This window comes from Dreissena polymorpha, chromosome 8, assembly GCF_020536995.1.
Source record: "Dreissena polymorpha isolate Duluth1 chromosome 8, UMN_Dpol_1.0, whole genome shotgun sequence".
In the NCBI taxonomy this organism is placed as follows: Eukaryota; Metazoa; Mollusca; class Bivalvia; order Myida; family Dreissenidae; genus Dreissena; species Dreissena polymorpha.
The window spans coordinates 100,010,187-100,032,739 of NC_068362.1; the positions used below are offsets into that span (position 1 = coordinate 100,010,187).

The window sequence follows — 22,553 nt, forward strand, 5'->3', positions numbered from 1 at the left end:
TCTAGAGTTTATCATTGAAATCTGTTCATATTGGCTGCTTTCAGGGAAAACGGGGCTTAAAGCATGTCAAAAAAGATAAGCATGTGCACACTGATTAGCCTGTATCAATGATTTGGACAAAAACAACAACAACACATCTCGACCTGTGTTGTACTTAAGACACACTCTTTATTTTGAATAGGTTGTGGTCATTTCAAACTTGCGATATAAAGAACTATAACATAATTTTGAAAACTGAGTTGCTTCTAAGATTATACCACAGCGAACACATTCAGTGCCTTGAGCGCTTTGATATTATTATACATTACCAAAGAAACCTTTAGTAATCTTTATTATAAATCACATGATTACAAACATAAAACAATAATTACAACGCACATGTATTGTATAATATTATGTCATTTAAAATAATCAAGAATGGATCGTGCTGTTTTAAGAAAGCTGGCCTTCCCGCCTTTGATTAATGAAGTGAGTCGATGACGACTGTTGGCGAGCGCGATGGGTCCACTTAATACCCCGACCTAAATGAGGTGAAAGATATATTTTATAATATTTTATTATAAACTAATAAGCTTTTATAAAATGACGTTAACACATGTGAACAGTCACATTTGTAAGTACGAACGCGCAGTATAATTAAATACTAGAAAACCATTAATTAAAAATTACGCAAGTGTGGCAGCTTCACCAACCAATTTAAAAGGTGACCAGACATGCGCAGATTGAGACTACAATCGGAGACGAATACATGTATACTATATTTGTTTAAAGTGATATTATGGACATCTAACAGTTTATAGGTGTCTATCGCAACCGTTGTTTAGTTTGGGTGTTTTCACTTCATATACACTTATATTTGTTAATGCAGCATTAACATTCTAAAACAATGTCCCGGAAAGAGAAAAATAATGCATTTGAATATCAACCGTACTTTCGTTTGACAACTGATCACGCATGTACAATGTGAACCTAAATTTAGTTTTAGTGCAGAATCGTTTATACGACACAAAGACACAATTTTGTTTTACGGATCATTTCGGCTTACAGGACTGGGTGAGTAACGTAAAATATCGAATATAAAAAATATTTTTATAAACAACTGGTAGCAAGATGAGTTGCAGATAATTGGTCAGTAACCACATTTTAACTTACTATTTTGACCTATTAATTCTTTTCAGCTCAATTCAACAGTGAAAAATGCCCATAATATCAATGTAAAGAACATAAACAGCAACATCGCAACAATATGATAAATACAGCGACGACAAAGCATCATAAATAACAGCACAAAGATCCTATAATCGCCAGCAATTGTTTCAGAACCAATCCTTCGTGCGGTTTTTATCGCCGAATGTTAGCACGATGTTTTCTCTGTGCAACTGGCGTTCATAAATTATGGCCTTCACAAGACGTTGGCGAAAATGTTACTTGTAAACAGACAATTAATGCCATGTTTTCGTATCAATAATGGGCTACTGACTATGGTTTGTAAATCATTACGATGATTTAGATGATGTTATTAGCTCTATATCGAGCAGAGCGCTCAAGCTCACCGCATGCTACACTGCCTTTCGATGTAGTCACAAACAATTTAAAAGGTCATTTTTGAATCAACATGGTTTACGGTTGTTGTTAACGAAAAATTACACGTGACCACATCAAACTTATTTCCTTAAAGTAATGTACATATAATCTCATACCATTTGACGCGACAGTATTAGGATTTTTTTTAAATTTAAACTATGCTGTATTATGGTACGATTTTAAATCACTATTATAAAATAGTTCACGTCAGTAAAGCTACTTGATAGTAGAAGATAGCTGATATTGTTATCTCTTAATTCAATCGTGTCTCCGTTTTATTAATGGGTTTTGTGTAAGTTTCGTTGACGTTTTTTTTACCCATTTATGCCTAGAAAAAATGCATTGCCAAACAGCGTAGACCCAGATGAGACGACGCATGATGCGGCGTCTCATCAGGGTCTGCGTTGTTTGCTTAAAGGAATTTCATTAAAAATATTCTAAATATAGAAATAAATATACTAGACATCCCTAATTTTGGAAATAACTTGAGCCAATTTAGAAGGATGGGAGTGTCCACGAGGCATACATGGGTTAACTCCCTACCGTAAAAAATATACCAAAGTTATAATGATGGACATGTATTGTCGTGTTTCGCGTTCCAAGAAGATGACACATGTTAACCCATTAAAGCCTAGTGGACTCTCCCATCCTTCTAGATTGGATCAATTTATTTCCAAAATTAGGGATGTCTAGTATATTTATTTCTATATTTAGAATATTTCTTACAGAAATTCCTTTAAACAAACAGCGCAGACCCAGACGAGACGCCGCATCATGCGGCGTCTCATCTGCGTCTACGCTGTTTGCCAAGGCCTTTTTTCTAAACGTCAGGCATAAATGGGTTAATTTTGATGAGCCCGTTTCACTAAAACAGTGAAACAGCACATCAAAAAATGAAAAACACTGAGCATCGCTCTGTATAAACAGGACTTATTGCATGCGAGTCCGGTTTTCATATGTATATATTTTTATTCGGACGTCGGTAATATAATAAACTTATCATTAATAATGCTCGTTAAATGTATCTGAAATAGTACCAGAAGTATTATTTTGTCATTATGGAGGAGTAAATGATGCGGCGTCTCATCTGGGTCTGCGCTGTTTGCTTAAAGGAATTTCTGTAAGAAATATTCTAAATATAGAAATAAATATACTAGACATCCCTAATTTTGGAAATAAATTGATCCAATTTATAAGAATGGGAGAGTCCACTAGGCTTAAATGGGTTAACATGTGTCATCTCCTTGGAACGCGAAACGACGACCATTTATTGTCTATATTTCCGCTGAGAAGGTGGATGGACACGTATATTTGCAAGGCTCGAAAAACTCCCGAGTATGGCAAGCCGGGCATAGGAATTCCATACCCGTGCTTTAACGGAAACATAATTACCTTTTTGCTCGTTGATTACATACAGTTCGCAATTAAAGTAATTACAAATTACACTAAATTTGATTTTATCAGATTTCTGAACATGATAGGACAATATTATAATGTGACTTCATAAATGGTCTAGATAACGATCGATGCTAACATAAGTTTAGTGTCAATTTAAAGTTAAAAATACCATTATTTTTTATACGAAAACCGTTTATTTATTTCATTCACCATAGCGGTGTTCAACATCTCATAGAAAATCATAAATACATTTCTTTATGCTACATTACCGTTAGTTTTTATCGCAATAAATATCCACCACTCTATATCATAAGATATTTTGATTTCCAAATTACTCTGTATATTAAAATCGCACAACATTCACTTTTTAAGTAAAATGTTATTGCAAAATTAATGAACCGTGGCGAACGATTGCGAATCATCCCGGTTGTATTTATTACAGCACCAAACTTTAAAATACTACTAACCGAATCGTCAAATGATATTTAACGATACAATTATTATAAATGTACTTCATAAGGATTGGTGGTTGGAAACCGTGTCTAGACAGGTTAATAATTCGATGCAATAAACGTGTCAAGCCATTGAGAAAAAATAATAATACGTCCCTAAAGATATGCATTTTACATTTCATTAAATATATTTTAATATTACATACTTAATGAAGTTTGGGAAGATTATAATTTCCATAATGGTTACAATAATAAATACAGTTGCGTTAAGTGTCAAAAATGAGATGAGTACTGAATTAAACCCTAGGTCCTTCCCCTTTTTATCTGTAGCATCAATACATGTACATTAAAGTGATATTTTACGAGCTATAATACCGAACAACCAACTGACGGACAGGTACATAGCCATGCACCTCCGCTTTTTCTTATGGGGCATGAGTATCAACAAAAACTACAAAACAACCGAAACATATTATTATGCGTCATAATTTGACGCCAATTAAATAATTGTATAAACAGATAATGTAATAAAACTAATATCAATTTAACATAAACGATTTTTTCCGAATTCCGAGCAAGTACACACTTTTTTAAACACAACGAACATGCTATGAATTGCTGGTGAAGCACTAGCCATCGGTATCTGATTTTACAGCATCGTGGTGCAGGATCACGTGACTTTTTCTGGTTCCACCTTTTAACTTTAATGGATTTATACACGAAAGGTAAGTGATGCTTAATGACAAATATCTTTTTAGTGCATAAAAGACAGATTTTTAGGCTGCTTATGGCAATGTGAAATACTTCAGAAAGCTGCTTATGGCAATGTGAAATACTTCAGAATAACTTTATTAAAGCATGTGTTCTCGTTCAAATATTCTATTTTTATTGCATTCATTGTACACGGTTATGTTTTACGCAACGTGAAATTTTGTCACCGATTTCAAACGTTTTCAATGATTTATTATTATACTTTAAGATATCGGCACAAACTGCAAGAACAACTGTCTTTTATGCACTATAGATTTTTGAAAATGTACTTCAACAACTTGAGATATTTGCAAAAATATAGTTCTTAACGGTGTGATTACATTCTGTCGAGCTTGTTTGTAAACCCCTGAAAACCCCGTTGATTCTGCACCCTGGGCATGGTTGCTTTTATAAATCAAAGCACTGAAAGTACTGGTTTGACAATGCTTTTGAAGAGGATGGATATATAGAGGATATTTGTTGGATTCGGTGGAATATCTATTTTCCCAGATAAACAGCGAAAAATATCGATATTTTAACTGTTATTTTTCACTGTTCAAAACAGTGAAATACCAGTGTATTTCACTGATATTTCTGTATAAATCACCGGAAAGCATACAATAAATAAGCATCCATTTAAGTTAATCTACATCACCGCAATTGTGTAATTTTTATTGTTTGTTATTTATCCGCAGGTCAATAGTTAATGGTTGTTGTGCAATCGTTTTCGTTCTTGGACACTGCACTCCCTTCAATGAGATTTCTTTACCTAAATATCTCATATTTGAACTTACAATTCTTTTGGGAGTAATGGTCCAGACAACTGGATAAAACAGCAACAATATGTTAACCCATTATTTTTCGAGGAACATAATTGAGAATTCCTGTGCTAGCCCCCAATCACAGTATGTTGGGTTATAATAATAGTCAAATTTTGTTTTTCTTCTCAAAAGATTGTCGTAGATTATAAGTTGTGGAATATATCATCCAAGACTACAACTTTTAGAAAGCCATTTTTTTCATTTATTTTTATTGATAAACAAGGTTTTGTAACAATCTATACTATAAATAGATAGCTTTAACAGCACAATGTGGCTCACCTGAAACTGATTGTTTCCTAGTGGTGTTAACTAATTTTTCATGCAGATCTAGAAAAAAGGCCTTGTTAGTATGAACAAACTATTTGCGTCTATCCGATCTAGTTGAGCCTTGTTACCGAGTTCCTACTTTTATTTATTTGAACATTCCTATCAACTACCATGAAGACCAGGTAAAAAAATGTAAGTGTTAACATAGATTTAAATGATTTTAGTTATTGATCAAATGCTTGGAAGCACATGACCTACTTTGGAACGTGACCTGTTAATCACTGAGACTAGACCTTGTGACCTAAATGTTGAATATGCTACTTTCAAGGTTGACTTTGAAATCATTTAAAATAATGTTCTAACCAATTTACAAGTGGATCAGAGAGAGAATGTGACCACTTAAGTATTAACAGACCTTTTCTTATATTTGACCTAGTGCCCTAATTTTTGATAGAATATGAAACCCAAAATGACATAGAGATGACTTGTTTCATAAGAATCTAACAAAGAGGTGACACCCAAATTTAAACATTGTAAAATGATATCTTATGTGTTCACAATAAACTTTGGATAAAATACAACAGACAAAGAGTGATAACAAAAGCTCATCTTTACAGATCATAACAAGTGAGCAAAATAATCAAAACTATGAAATCATATAATTGCTCAGTTACTTCCAATAACAATAGTGTTACTTTTGAAACAAATACAATACCTTCCCTTTCTTACTACAGGCTGTTCTAAAACAAGATAGCCCTGTATCGCTCACCCAAAACTTCTTCTATAGTGTCAAAAACTTGTGTATGATTTGACTAAGTTGTAACCTAGCTTTAGCCTGCACATGACCAACTTGCAAATTCAGCTTTTGATTTGATTAAGATAGACATTGTAAGCAATTTTCATGAAAATCAGGAAGATAATGTGACCTGTAGAAAGGTAAAGGAAGTTTTCTATATTTTGACCCAATGACCTTGTTTTTGACAAACTACCAACTTTCAAACTGAAACTTTATTTCATCGAGATAACATTCTGTCCAATTTTTATGAAGAAAATGTGACCTTTGGAGTGTTCACTAACCTTTTCTGTGATTTGGTTTGTTTCAAACTTAACCTAGAATTGACCGAAATGAACATTTACCAACATAAGACAAACAAGGGCTGTTTGTAAAACATGCATGCCCCCCAAATGGGCTGTCAGTTGTAGTGGTAGCCATTGTGTGAATACATTTTTTGTCACTGTGACCTTGACCTTTGACCTAGTGACCTGAAAATCAGTAGAGATAATCTGCCAGTCATGATCAATTTACCTATGAAGTTTCATGATCCTAGGCCTTACTATTCTTGAGTTATAATCAGGAAACCTTTTTACTGTTATGAGTCACTGTGACCTGGACCTTTGACCAAGTGACCTGAAAATCAATAAGGGTTATATACCCGTCATGATCAATGTACCTATGAAGTTTGTCCTAGGCGTAAGCATTTTTGAGTTATCATCCGGATACTATTTTTCTGTTTTGAGTCACTTTGACCTTGACCATTGACCTAGTGATCTAAACATCAATAGGGGTAATCTGCAAGTCATGATCAATGTACCTATGAAGTTTCATGATCCTAGACGTAAGCATTCTTGAGTTATCCTCCGGAAAGCATTAAACTGTTTTGACTCACTGTAGCCTTGACCTTTGACCTAATGACCTGAACATCAATAGGGGTCATATGCCAGTCATGATCAATGTACCTGTGTGGTTTCATAATCCTAGGCCTAAGCATTCTATTCACTGTGACCTTACCCTTTTATCTAGTGACCTGAAAATCATTATGGTTCATCTGCCAGTCATGATCAATGTACCTATGAAGTTTCATGATCCTAGGCCTAAGCGTTCTTGAGTTATCATCCGGAAACCATCTGGTGGTCGGACCGACTGACGGACTGACTGACATGTGCTAAACAATATACCCCGAACAAGCCACATAAGAAATGCAGCATAACTCATTCTAAAAGTAAAAGACATCTGTGAATTGATATCTTTTCTTCAAATGGTAAGATGAACAAACAAGAGGGTCTGAAAGGCCCAAAGTCGTTCACCTGAGATAACAAGATATTATTGGAACAAATATTGTGAACAAAATTCATGAAGATCGAAAAATAAATGTGACCTCTCGAGTGTTAACAATGTTTTACTATAGCAATATATGGAAAATTGCCCCATCCCCTGGCAGCCATGTTTTTCAACCAATTGTTACCATTTTGGAACTGATCCAAGATATCATTGAGACTTATATTCTGGCCAAATTTTATGAAGATTGGAATATAAACGTGGCGTCCACAGAATTAACAAGGCAAATGTTGACGGCGCACGACGGCCATAAAGCGATATCAAAAGCTCACCATGAGCACGTTGTGTGATGTCACTCAATGCCTTCAAATTTTTCTCACAGGCTTTGCCATTGACCTTTGTAGTATGGATGGCTTTGTTATTATTTATTGCTGTCATGTACCCGCAATATTGTGTGTATGTTTACAAAACACATAGCATATGACATAAATAGACTAATGGTGCTGATAATAATCTGATTACTATAGCCAGGTCAATTAAGGACTTAAAAAACATTTTTGTTGTCCTGATTTCATGAAGACTTGAGATATTTATGCACATAGAGTTTCAAGATATGGGATTATCCACAAATGAAAAGTATTTTTGATCTGTGTTGTGCAGGCTCTCCTTCCATGACTGTCAAAATGAAATTTCCATGTGAAAAGGATGTCGTTTTTTTCATTCAACCATTGTGTATATAGAACGGTTCTGCATATAATTTGCCATTTTGATAGGAGATGTCCAGGGTGACAGAGAAAAGGGATATGCATTTGAGATCTGGTCAGGACTCCATGTGGTTATATTTAAAAATGTTTTATTACCACATGACCACGGACTCTAGATCTCCGTGACATGACTAAGGTTCTAAATTAATCTAGTATGAACATTTGAACTATATGTTTTTAAAACAATTAAAAAATAATATTTGATGTACAAATTTAATCAACCAATGTGTACAGATACTACTTAACATATATTTGACTGTATTGAATGAAGGAACTAGTTACAATATCCATTAGAAAAAGAGATCAGGATATGAAATATTCTTTGCCTGAAGCAAAGACCCTGGAGCTATTTTTTAATCTTTAAACACACTAATTAAAGAAGTAAAACAATTCATTGATAAAACAGAGGTAAAATCATCCCCTCTGAACAATATGGTACATAATTATGTATCATATCTTTTTATCTGGATCTGATTAGGTACACAGCAGGATGTTAAGGTGTGCGCGTTGCGGGGGAGATCAGGAGTTACTTATATTTTGGATTTAATTTAATTCACTGAAATTCATCACTGAAGTTACATTATGATCTCATTTGATATAAATGTACATGATTGTATCAAGCAAAATATATTAAATAATTATCAGTATTAATTCACTGTCATGATTTCAGTATCATTAAAATGATTTCATTAGAGTCTATCATTCATATGCATCAATTTTGTAAATATCAATATATGTATACTACATAAAAACATTTTTGAAACAATGGCTGTTTGTAAAACATGCATGCCCTTCATATGGGCTGTCAGTTGTAGTGGCAGCCATTGTGTGAATACGTTTGTTGGCACTGAGACCTTGACCTTTGACCTAGTGACCTGAAAATCAATAGGGGTCATCTGCGAGTCATGATCAATGTACCTATGAAGTTTCATGATCCCATGCGTAAGCTTTCTTGTGCTACCATCCGGAAACCATTTAACTGTGTCAAGTCACCGTGACCTTGACCTTTGACCTAGTGACCTGAAAGTCAATAGGGGTCATCTGCGAGTCATGATCAATGTACCTAAAAAGTTTCATGATCCTAGGCAAAAACGTTGTTGAGTTATCATCCGGAAACCATTTTACTATTTCGGGTCACCGTGACCTTGACCTTTGACCTAGTGACCTGAAATTCAATAGGTATCATCTGCGAGTCATGATCAATGTATCTATGAAGTTTCATGATCCTAGGCATAAGCGTTCTTGAGTTATCATCCGGAAACCATTTTTCAAAGTTAAGTCACTGTGACCTTGACCTTTGACCTAGTGAACTGAAAATCATTAGGGGTCATCTGCGACTCATGATCAATGTACCTATGAAGTTTCATGATCCTAGGCATAAACGTTGTTGAGTTATCATCCGGAAACCATTTTACTATTTTGGGTCACCTTGACCTTGACCTTTGACCTAGTGACCTGAAATTCAATAGGGATCATCTGCGAGTCATTATCAATGTATCTATGAAGTTTCATGATCCTAGGCATATGCGTTCTTGAGTTATCATCCGGAAACCATTTTACTATTTCGGGTCACCGTGACCTTTACCTTTGACATAGTGAGCTCAAAAGAGGTCATCTGTGAGTCATGATCAATGTATCTATGAAGTTTCATGATCCTTGGCATAAGCTTTCTTGAGTTATCATCCGGAAACCATTTTACTAGTGCGGGTCATCGTGACCTTGACCTCTGACCTAGTGACCTGTACATCAATAGGGTTCATCTGCGAGTCATGATCAATGAACCTATGAAGTTTCATGATCCTAGGCATAAGCGTTCTTGAGTTATCATCCGGAAACCGTTTTACTATTTCGGGTCACCGTGACCTTGACCTTTGACCTAGTGACCTCAAAATCAATGTGGGTCATCTGCGAGTCATGATCAATGTACCTATGAAGATTCATGATCCTAGGCATAAGCATTCTTGAGTTATCATCCGGAAACCATCTGGTGGACGGACATACGGCCATACGGACCGACATGTGCAAAACAATATACCCTCTCTTCTTCGAAGGGGGGCATAATAATACAGTAGCATGAACCAACAATGGAGGCAACTTGTTATGTCACAATTTGGCAGTGTATAAAAAGTGGTACTTAATTATCTCGCTAAACATGGGTCTAAATTACGTTTAAAAGCTATTTTCTGATTGGATGAAACATTCCGAAATCATCCAATAAATAAAGTCGAGATATTTATCTTGCGGAACATCGTCGCTGTTCTTTGAAAACCGTGTAAGTAAAATTTGGCGCAAAATGTTATTTGTTTTTATATGAACGGCGGGTTCACGGGTCATTTTCTGCGAAAATACTAGATTTCATATCCAATTGGAAGGCATATATATGAGCACGTGAGAAAATCCTGAACACTCATTGGTGCACTTATTGTTACTGCAAAAACTGCGTAAGTCAATTTTTCCAACTTTTCAAAAAACATTTTTTAAATTTTTTTTTTAAGTTTTAAAATATATTAATTTAGATAGTCTTAATTAAAATGGGCATACTTTTTATTTATGAAAATATAAAAGCCTTTAGTTGTCATTTTAGTCCTAAAATTGGACTTACGCAGTTTTCTCTTTAATATTTGGTTCCTTTTTTAGACTATCTAAATTATTATATTTAAAAATTTTTTTTTTTTGCCTATTGAAAAGATGTAAAAATTTGCTTACGCGGTTTTCGAAGAACAGCGGCGACATGCACTGCCATGCCACAGGCAAGCTATTTATAAAGTAAATATCGTAAATTAAAAAGTGTGTTATGTTTTTTTCTCGGTCATAGACAGTGTTCCTTGCTGAAAACGATGCAATATTACTTTTAAATCATTCATGCATTAGTTTTTAGCAAGAAAGAGGAAGAATATTAGTGTAAAACATTTTTTTGTTTAAACTTGTGTCTGCTACAATTTAACGAGTGGTTACGGAAATTACCGATTGTACAGATGTATCGACAAAACGAAAGAATAGCTTGCATATTTCAAGTTTATCAGCCTTGAAATTACCTATTAATCAATTGAGAATCGGAATTATAAAAATATAAACCAGTAATGTTCATTAACACCAAAATCTTTGGGCACAACCATCATATTTTTGGAAACCGTGACCTATTGTTTTTCGGAAACCGACGATCGGTAATTTCCATAACCATATGGAAAATTTCATCACTGACCAGTTTCGTTTCTAATGTTTTTCACAAATATTCTACTACAAACTTATTTTATACCATTACACAAATGAATGACAAGTAAAAATTCCTTGATTTTGGGGAGGTACACTGTCTATAAATGCTTATAAAAACGCATTAAGGCTAAACTTAAGTGCATAAAATATTGAAAAATAAATCATAGTTCAAGTGCAGACAAGTGTTCGTTTTATCCGATAGATTCATCCACATTGCTCAGACACTCAATTATATTGGAAATTATTACTTTTATATCTGATAAAACTTGCATTATTTAATTTAATCTTTAAACTTCCATTTCATAAATGTTTTTTTGATAAACGTCGTCAATTATTAATTGTATATAGCTTTCTCTATAGTTTGAAAAACATTTAGGTAAATATTTCTCATGTAAGATAAAATACAAAATCATTATGTTGGTTTATCGGTCAATAACAATATCACTTTGAACATTGAATTATTTAAAAGTTTAAACAAACATTAAATGTTCTCCGAACAAATGATTAATAACACATATAACAGATTGATAGGAAGATATGAACAAATCAAGGTTGCTAGGTTGCCCGCCTAGAATGGTCCTGTTAGTATGGAAGTACTTGATATATAAATTTATTAGCCTGTCGTAGTTGTAAAGACATAAAATATTTTATGAATGTCTAAAAGTGTAGAATTATTTTGCATTAAGTAAAAGAAAGGCAACATATAACTCTTAAGTGGCTGACAAGAACTTGTGGCTGAATACAACTAAAAAGAGGCAGTATGCTTCTTGAAAATAAAAGTAAACATCATTATATATGAATTTTCTGATCAAAAGTGTTATATTTAGTGAATAGGGGAAATACATTTTCGAGAATAAACAATATAATTATAAATGTTTTGGCGAAGTGCATCATAGTATTATCATAGTACCAGTTTTGGTCTAAAAATCCAGTAACATTTTTTAAATTTCATAACCCCTTGTTGCAAAAAAAATCATGAAAAATAGAATTTTCAGAGTAACCTATTAAACAAAAATAATAAATGCTTTATTTGACCCTAGATATTATATTCTTGCAATTATTTTTCATCAATTACAAATGTTTACAAAATATTGTTTCATGCTATACATGGTACCAGTTTTTTGTCAGAAAATTAATTACATTGGTTTTAAATGCGTTACCCCTTGTTGCCAAAAAATTAATAAAAAATATCATTTTCAAAGATATCCTTTACAACAAAAAGAAAATTCCTTCTTAAACCTTAAATATTATTCCTTCAAGCATTTTACATCAATTATTTATGTTTGAAAAAATCATTGGTTCATGCTAAATACTGTTTGATATACAGTAAATAATGTAACTACACATCCAAGTAGTGAGTCCATCAAACTATTGCAACCGAAACACCACAAGGCACCAGCCGAAGTCAAATGCCAGATGACTTAGTGCATTTTACTATTCATATGTGTATGCATTTTTATGTGTTTGAAAAAAGTATAATCTTAAATGACATGTTCTGACCATGCATGTCCTAGATTTCAAACTCCAGGCCCTGGTCTGACACAATGGTAACATTAACGTTAAACTGTTACCAGGCTTCTGAATTTAATAAGCCAGGTCACAGGAAAATGGCAGTCTAATTAGTACCCAATTAAACTATTTGTCATTGTCAGAAAACCTCTCTTAAGGAAACAGCTTTCAAGCAACTGCAGGCTGAACTGGATCTAAACTGGCCACAATCGCCTTAATGTCTCTTTTACTGGGATACAGACACAGTTCATTTAACTTTAAAGGGATCTTTTCACGTTTTGGTAAATTGACAAAAATTGAAAAAAGTTGTATCGGATTCGCAAATTTTCGTTTTAGTTATGTTATTTTTAGGAAACAGTATTACTGAACATTTACCATGGTCTAATATAGCCATTATATGCATCTTTTAACGATTTAAAGATTATAAGGATTATAAAGCGTTGCAACGCGAAACGATTGAATAATTTGGAGAGTTATGTTGTTGTTGTTTAATTGTGTGAAACTACGAAGATTGCTTATATTAGGTATAAAATACGCCAACCATTTATACTTGGCAGAATAGTCGAGCAGGCTAATGCAATTTTACTGCAGGACTAAGGGGGTCACTGGTTCGAGCCCTGCTGCAGACTACTTTTTTAAAGAATTTTATTCTGCATTTTTAACTGGAGCTTTTAAGATCCAATGTTTACATTTATCAATATAAAGCATTTAATGACTAACTTCAAAACATGTCAAAATCTGTGAAAAGGCCCCTTTAACATAATATCTACTCCTATAAATATGAGGTCGATATGCATGGACTAGACGGTAAATTACGTCTAATTATTTGGACTATAATAATATCAACTACTTAAAGTTAAATAGAAAGAAGAACGAATTGATACAAACCAGTAATTTGAGTAAAGAGTTTGTAATCAATGTTGTATTTCAGGACAGCTTGGTGATATGCAATCTCAAATGACATGTTGATATAGTGTATCATAGCCATTCAATAAGTCGCAAAATGCTCGAACAAAATTTATAAAGCAAAATGTGACCTCAATTGATAACTAAAAATACCAGTATCATCAGTATGCCATTTTTGCCTTGTCAAGCTGTCGAGATCCAGAAAGTGCTTCATTCACATTGAATATATCCTCGAATTCCATTTATTGTTGCATTACTAAATAGCGAAACAAGCCGATTTAAGCTGTAAGAAAGTTTTGACACGAGTGTTATCAAGTCTCTCATGGGCGAAACCATTGTTGTAGAAAGTGATCCATTCACATCGAATATATCCTTCGAATTCCATCCATTGTTGTCATTAGCGGACATTTAGTGAATAAATAATTCATATATCATAAATGACAGCTTCTAAATAGCGAAACAAGCCAATTTATGCAGTAAGAAAGTTTTGACTAGAGACTCTCATGGGGGCGGCCATTGTTGAATGTTGAAACACGAACGACAACTCTGCTAGGAGAATGTTATCAATGAAAATCAACGAGGTCGAGGTATTTCGATTAGAAAAGTCGAGTTATCTCAATCGGACTGGCTCGGTCTTTTACATAGGTCGCCATTGTGATTTTTTTTTGATGATTATCATACCTTAGACGATGCTGTTCCAGCATCGTCAATCATCTGTGTAAAGCATAGGCGGATCCATGGGGGTGGGGCGGAGCGGACGCGGCGTCGCCCCCCCCCCCCCCTAAAATCGCCAAAGCAAAGTAAGAAGGTACTTTGATGAACGTACATAAGGCGTGACATGCTCGAGAAGTAGTTGTCAAAGCCTTCAAAATCACTAAAATCGTGGAGCTTCCGGGGGGCTTCGCCAACCTGAACCCCCTAGCAGGGCTTTGCCCCCAGCAAATCTTTCAATACCCCGCCCCCCCCCCCCTAACCAGAAATCCTGGACCGCCCCTGTAAAGTGTCGTCCCAGATCAGCTTGTTTAGTCCGCACACGTGTCAAATAGGGACGACACTTTGCGCTTTATGGTATTTTCGTTTAAAGGTAGTATTTTTAAGGGACCTTTTCACGTTTTGCTAAATTGACAAAATAAAAAAAATGAGTTTCAGATTCGCAAACGTTCGTTGTTGTATGATATATGTGTGGAAACAGTAATACTGAACATTTACCATGCTCTAAAATATCCATTATATGCATCTTTGTTCGATTAAAAAAACTGAAAAGTATCAAGCGTTGCAACGTGAAACGATTGATTAATTTGCAGAGTTTTGTCGTTTAATTTTGTGATACTACGAGGATTGCTTGTAAGGATTAAATACATTAGTCATTGTATGAACACGGATGGCTGAGTGGTCTAAGCGTTAGACTTTTACTACAGGGGTCAGTGGTTTGAGCCCAGTTGAAGGTTACGTGTTTTTTTCTTAAATTTTATTATTGTTGTTAATAGAGCTTTTTAAATCAAAACATTTATCGATATAAAGCTTTAAATTACACACTTCAATACATGATACGCCCGTACGGACTGCACAGGCTAATCTGGGATGACAGTTTACGCACATGCATTAAACCCCCTTTGCATAGAGCACGGCCCTTTTATATTTAGGCACTTTCAATGGTTCAAAGCCTATGGCCGCTGGGCTATTAAGTTTTAAATGTTGGTGTAATTCATACAGATTTGATATGAAATCGCATAATCATGCGAAACATCACATTTAAATTTAGCAAATTCTTTTTAACTATCACTCTGAACAGTTCAGAAGTATGCATATTTAACAAAAAAGTATCATTAAACGCTACATTAAACAAAATTGACAGTTACTTACTTTATTATATGTTTAATATTTTCTGAATGTGACATTTATTATCTCAATTCATGCATACCCGTGATCGCTTTTTACATTATTAACCCATTTATGCCTAGTGGACTCTCCCATCCTTCTAAATTGGATCAATTTATTTCCAAAATTAGGGATGTCTATTATATTATTTCTATATTTAGAATATTTCTTACAGAAATTCCTTTAAGCAAACAGCGCAGACCCTGATGAGACGCCGCGTCATGCGGCGTCTCATCTGGGTCTGCGCTGTTTGCAAAGGCCTTTTTTATAGACGCTAGGCATAAATGGGTTAAAGTGATATTATTGACATCTAACATATATGCTATGTTTATAGGTGTCTGTCGCAACCGTTGTTTACTTTTGGTGTTTTCACTTCATATACACTTATTTTTCATCAACATACTAAAATCAATATCCCCGAAAGAGAAAAATAATGCATTTGAATATCAACCGTACTTTCGTTTTGACAACTGGCGACAGAAATGATTCTATGTACGATGCGAATCTAAATTTAGTTTTAGTGCAGATTCTTTCATACGACACGCGAACACTAACTCCGATCCTAATAAAAAGACAGTTCCGCTCGGCTTAGAGGACTGGGTGAGTCATTTAAAATATCGAATGTGATATATATTTGTACAAGATAAGTATTGATGCAAAGCATCAAAGGGCGTCGGGAATTTCAGTGAAAAAGGCACTCAATGAAGTTGCATGGAACGATTTTTTTTCTTCAGTAAATATTAATATATTGGCCGATTATTTTAAACAAAATAGAAAAAGATACTGGTATAACCATTATCTATGATTTTGTGTTATAACCCCCAAATAACCATTATTAATGAATATGTGTCATAACCCCCAAATAACCATTATCTATGATTGTGTGTTGTAACCCCCAAATATTTCATAGTTCATTTTATTTACATTGGTTTCCTTTTTTTACTGGCATCCGTGTGCAGTTTTCATTAATGGAACAGAACTGTGTAGGTTTTAAAAAATCTGCTTCATCTTGTAAGCGTTATTTCATATTTTTCTCAACTTCAAGGGGAGATGATTTTGAACTTATTCTTACGTTGCTCATTTACGTTAGGGGTTGAGTACTCATTGATATGAAAACACTGTAAAAGTTTGAAACAAAAATTGAATGAAAACTGTAAATTGTATAAAGAAGCTGCATTTCACAAAACTTTGAAATTCAGTTAAAGATCATAATAGATTTATTGCTCCGATATTCATCATTTTCAATAGGGTTCGAGTAATACTAATATAAGAACACTTAACAAGTTTGGAAAGATTCAGACGAAAGTTGTGAAATCTTTTAAACAAGTGGAAATAGTTTATTTTGTCAAATTTAATAGAAAAAAATTCTGGACTTATTGTCCCGACGTTTCTCATTTTAAATGAGGTAAAAATGCTCATTGATATGAAGACACTGTAAGTTTGGAAAGAATCTGATGAAAAATGTTGACATAATCACCTAACCAAGCAGGTTTTCACTTTTAATTTAAAATTCAAAGAGACATAATTCTGGACTTATGGTCCGATGTTGCTCATATAGAGTTTGGGTTGGGTCCTCATTGATAAAAAAAACGGATGAAAATTTTGGACTTCGAACAAGGATTTCAAATTTTCTCCAATTCTAAGGAAGATAACTATTGACGTAATGGTCGGATAATGCTAAAGGGCCCATACCACCTGGATAGTTATACGTGTCGCGCTTCGCGCTCTATATGTGGTTCTTAAAAAAAACTTCGAGGAGTGCTTGACTCTAGGGAAACGGGTTGCTGGGACACAGCTCCTCCTTGATAAGCGGCTGCTTCCTTTATCGCAACTCATTGTTACAATCAATAATACGTGTCGCGCTTCGCGCTCTATATGTGGTACGGATAGGCCTATGATAGACAACCATACAAATACATGGATAATAGATGTGTTGTTTGCATTTATTTGTTTATATAAAACACGTGTATTTTTTTTAATAAAATATTGAAGTGATGTAAGAAATTTTAATTAACGTTGTCACCACGTTGCATCCATTAACTTTAATAAAAATGTCCAATTGTAGATAAATGGATTTTAAAATGACTACATAAAATAAAGCTTTATTATATTTATTAACCTGACTGAAAAAAATTGTCAGCCGCCGAACTGTTCCGTTCGTGCCGGAACCCGGGATTGAACCGGGGGCCTTTAGATGACTGTTGCGTAAACAACTTTAGTCTAACGCTCTTCGAACTGAGCTATTCCGGCTGACATTCACTTATAAACTGCTATTTGGTGAAGTTGTGTATAGCGATCGTTATTATATGTCTATTAATAAACTAATACATTGTACGTTTTCGTACCACTACGCCTTCCAATAAACTTGCTTGCGCGATAGGTCGTCAGATATCGTACTACATTGATTCTCCACTAAATAAGCAAATTAGAAAAACCACAAAAATAAATATATTTTGATTATGTTTTGTTTTTATACAAAACATCATTTGTTTTTATACAAAACCAGAAAGTTTCGCGTATTTGCCCAGTCCCTGTGATCTTTCCCCTGTGATCAGTTGTGAATCAGTTATTAATTAAAATAATTAGCTTTGCATTATTGGCAATACATGTTGTAATAAATGTAATAGACACAAAACAGTACTTATTTACACTAATTTACACAAAAAATCACCACTATGCAATATATTTTTAAAACAAAAATGTATACATTGATCCGTAAAATAACTTCTCCTCCCATAACCGAAAAAAATGCATTACATACTAGTCGCCGCCCTCCAGGGCGACGCCAATAAATAACTGGTAGCAATATGAATTGGAGATAATTAGTCAGTTATCACATTTTAACTAACTCGTTTGACCTGTTAATTCTTTTCAGCTCAATTCAACAGTGAAAAATGCCCATAATATCACTTTAGTCTATAGACCTTGAAGTCAATATTAACATATTGGAGTAGCAATATTTAAATGATATTTTTCCGAAATTACTTGTATTCACTGAGTGCGACAAGAACCAATGAACGAATACCATCAGTAAAGTTTTGACACTTTATTATGACCTTGACCTATACGTATGGACCTGAATCATGAGGGGTCGTGGTTTATCTTTGTGAAAAAACATTGCAGAATGAATTCAGATATGTTTTATACCCATTAGTTGCTAGAATAAAAATTCTGACGAGTCTAAGTCTATGATTAGGCTTGAAATCAGTCACAATGCTGTTTGCTTCAAAAGACCAAGCCATATTCAATTGTGGTAAAAAACTATATAGACGTTCTGGTTAAAGCGCGATTATACGATTTTGTATTTATGAATTCATATAAAATGTGTAAAAACTTATTTAACATATATTTCAATATAAATTAAAATAAAAGTTAAGAAAAATATGTGTCGAAAAATGCGAAATAAGCCAGATATTTAATTCTGAAATCGAAAATGTCTGTACGGTCGAATTCGCCAGCATGTAAATCATGCATGTACGATGTGAATCTAAATTAAGTTAAACGGTTCATTTTAAATTCATGCAACGATATCTATTCATACGACACACGAACACTAACTAAAAAGACGAATGCTTCGGTTATTGTAGGAAAATATGTACGAAATATCTTCGTCACAATCGGCTTTGACGCTAATTTGTCTTTGCTGCATTTTATGAAATTCGTCTTCAATGTATATTTTCTTGCCTATTTTGTGTTATTGTAGCATATTTTATCAATATATTCCAATTTAACACATATAACAAATCGTATAATCTCGCTTTAATACTTGGCCATTCGATTATTTCTACGACCTTAGAAACGTCTACTTGCGCAGGATTTCATTTATATTTTGAAACCAGAACTATTATTAAAGTGTACCGGACTGTGATATAATAAGACGAAGTTTTGCAATCTTCGTATATAACAAAGTGTTAAATTTCATTCCCATTTCAAGACAATCATGGCGGAATGAGATGTGTAATGAGCAAATCAACCGGACGAAATACTGTGCATATGCATCCGCTCGTTATATAACAAGTGTAGTATTCGAAACAAAGCAATAATTAACCTATTTATGCCTAGCGTCTAAAAAAAAAGGTCTTGGCAAACAGCGTAGACCCAGATGAAACGCCGCATAATGCGGCGTCTCATCTGGGTCTGCTCTGTTTGCTTAAAGGAATTTCTGTAAGAAATATTCTACATATAGAAATAAATATACTAGACATCTATAATTTTGGAAATTAATTGATCCAATTTAGAATGGTGGAAGAGTCCACTAGGCATAAATGGGTTATACAACAGAAACATTATCAAAATAGCAAAACATGTCAGCATATGACTCTCAGATAATATTTTTCCTGTCTAAGCTTACAGAGTTACACGACCTTTGGAGAGTTTTCAGAATGGGGAGATCACAATCGGAAGTAAGGGTTTCTATTCACGCCGTACATGTAGCATGAAGTTTGCACCCTTGCGTATATTGCATTACAGTGTCTTTCGAGCATTTTTGAGCCTTGTTCTGAGAAAACTGGGCTGAATACATGTGCGTAAAGTGTCATACCAGATTAAGCTGTGCAGTCCGCACAGGCTAATCAGAGACGACACGTTCCGCATAAACGTGATTTTCGGTAAGGAGGGACTTCCTTGAAACTAAAAATACCATAAAAGCGGAAAGTGCCGTCCCTGATTAGCCTGTGCGGACTGCACTTTACGCACATGCATTAAGCCCAGTTTTCTCAGAACGCAACTCAAATGTTCGTAGCTTCGTGGATAAGTGTTTTTATTTCAGTAGTGTCGCAAATTTTCAGTACCCTTGACATTGACCTTTACTACATACTCCACAAAACAATGTACCCGTATCTTGGTAATACGTATACTGTTTTGCATGATGGTAAAAAAACTTATTTTCTAAAATACATTTTGGTACTGCAACTTACAGATTCCTTCGCGTACTCAAATTAACTTGATACATTTGATTATTCCCGTGTTTAACAGATGGATTGGCAATAAAGTCGGAGAAATGCGGATCTTTATCAGCGGCCAACATGTGTTTTAACGTTTATTGGAAGATGGTTGTTATTACAAGCAATATTGTCTTCCAACGGGACGAGCGTTAGAAGTAGAGCTTGTGATGTCTGTTTTTATCAAAAGGGTGGATGATTATAATGAATTGAAATCGTTGGCATGGTTTAACCCATTTATACCTAGTGTACTCTCCCATCCTTCTAAATTGGATCAATTTATTTCCAAAATTAGGGATGTCTAGTATATTTATTTCTATATTTAGAATATTTCTTACATAAATTTCTTTCAGCAAACAACGCAGACCCAGATTAGACGCCGCATCATGCGGCGTCTCATCTGGCCCTACGCTGTTTGCCAAGGTATTGACGTATGGCATAAATGGGTTAAATGCAGAATTGCAAGTCGAATACTAGTGCTATATTGATATTGCAGCGTTAAAGGGACCGTTTTATAGGTTTTGGCATGTATTGAAGTTTGTCATTAAATACTTTACATTGATAAGTGTAAGCATTGGATCTAAAAAGCTACAGTAAAAAACAAGAATACAATCAAACTAGTGACATGAAAATCAATAGGGGTCATCTGCCAGTTATGATAAAGTTTCATGATCCTAGGCCTAAGCATTCTTTAGTTAACATCCGGAAAACATTTTACTGTTTCGAGTCCCTGTGACCTTGACATTTGACCTATTGACATGAAAATCAATAGGGGTTATCTGCAAGACAAAATCAATGTAGCTATGAAGTTTCATGACCCTAGGCTTAAGCGTTCTTGAGTTATCATCCGGAAACCATTTTACTGTTTCGAGTCACTGTGATCTTGACCTTTGACCTAGTGACCTGAAAATCAATAGGGGTCATCTGCCAGTCAAGATCAATGTACATATGAAGTTTCATGATCCTAGGCTTAAGCCTTCTTGAGTTATCATCCGGAAACCATTTGGTGGACGGACCGAACGACCGACAGACCGACAGACCGACCGACGGACCGACATGTGGAAAATAATATTCCCCCTCTTCTTCGAAGGGCGGCATTATAATATTTTATATAAGCAATCCTCGTAGTGTCACAAACTATAACGACAACAACAGAAGTCTCCAAATTATTCAATCGTTTCGCGTTGCACCCGCTTAAATATGTTCAGGTTTTTAAATCGTCAAAAGATACCTAAAATGGATATTTTTGAGCATGGTAAATGTTCAGTATTACTGTTTCCTAAAACATATCATAACTACCAGGAAAATTTGCAAATCTGAAACAATTTTTATTAATTTTGTCAATTTACCGAAACGTGAAAGGTTCCCTTTAACTACAAGTTATTAGATGATACTTTGTTTTAATTGTAGCTTTAAGGCATGGTTGCTAAGTTTGAATAGAAACACGCTTTTGTAAAAGAAAAATAATAAATGGCATATTTAATTTGCTGTGATAATGGTTTCCCAAAACACTTAATCGATAAACATTTTTCAACTTGGAAGTAATATATTATAATCGTTTGTCTTAAAAAAAGCATCAAACTTTCCGCCGTTAAAATTATGACTTTGCGTATTCAATGTGTATATTCATGATTGGATTATAAGTAACAAATATATTTTCAAACCAGGGAAACGTTGTTAAAAGAATTCAAAGTCGGAAACTGTTCCGTAAAAGTGAAACAGATATGAGGAAAAACTATATACATTTGTGCCGTGCTCTGTGAAAAATGGGTTTAATGCATGTGCGTAAAGTGTCGTCCCAGATTAGCCTGTGCAGTCCGCACAGGCTAATCGGGGTGACACTAACCGCTTTTATGATATTTTTTTTTGTTTCAATAAAGTCTCTTCTTAGCAAAAATCCAGTTAAGGCGAAAAGGGTCGTCCCTGATTAGCCTGTGCGGACTTCACAGGCTAATCCTGGACGACACTTTACCCACATGCATAAAACCCCCTTTTCACAGACCGCGGCTCATTTA

The 22,553-nt window shown here is 34.5% G+C and overlaps 1 protein-coding gene and 1 non-coding gene across 2 annotated transcripts in view; both read right to left on the reverse strand.

Annotated features, from left to right (window-relative positions):
- Nucleotides 1-22,553, reverse strand: part of LOC127841430 (protein Wnt-4-like) — a 71,665-nt gene that overhangs the window by 28,364 nt on the left and 20,748 nt on the right. The window lies entirely within an intron of this gene.
- On the reverse strand, nt 17,759-17,848 carry Trnaf-aaa (transfer RNA phenylalanine (anticodon AAA)). The gene is given in 2 exon segments: nt 17,759-17,794; nt 17,812-17,848. It is a non-coding gene; the product is annotated as a tRNA-Phe (tRNA).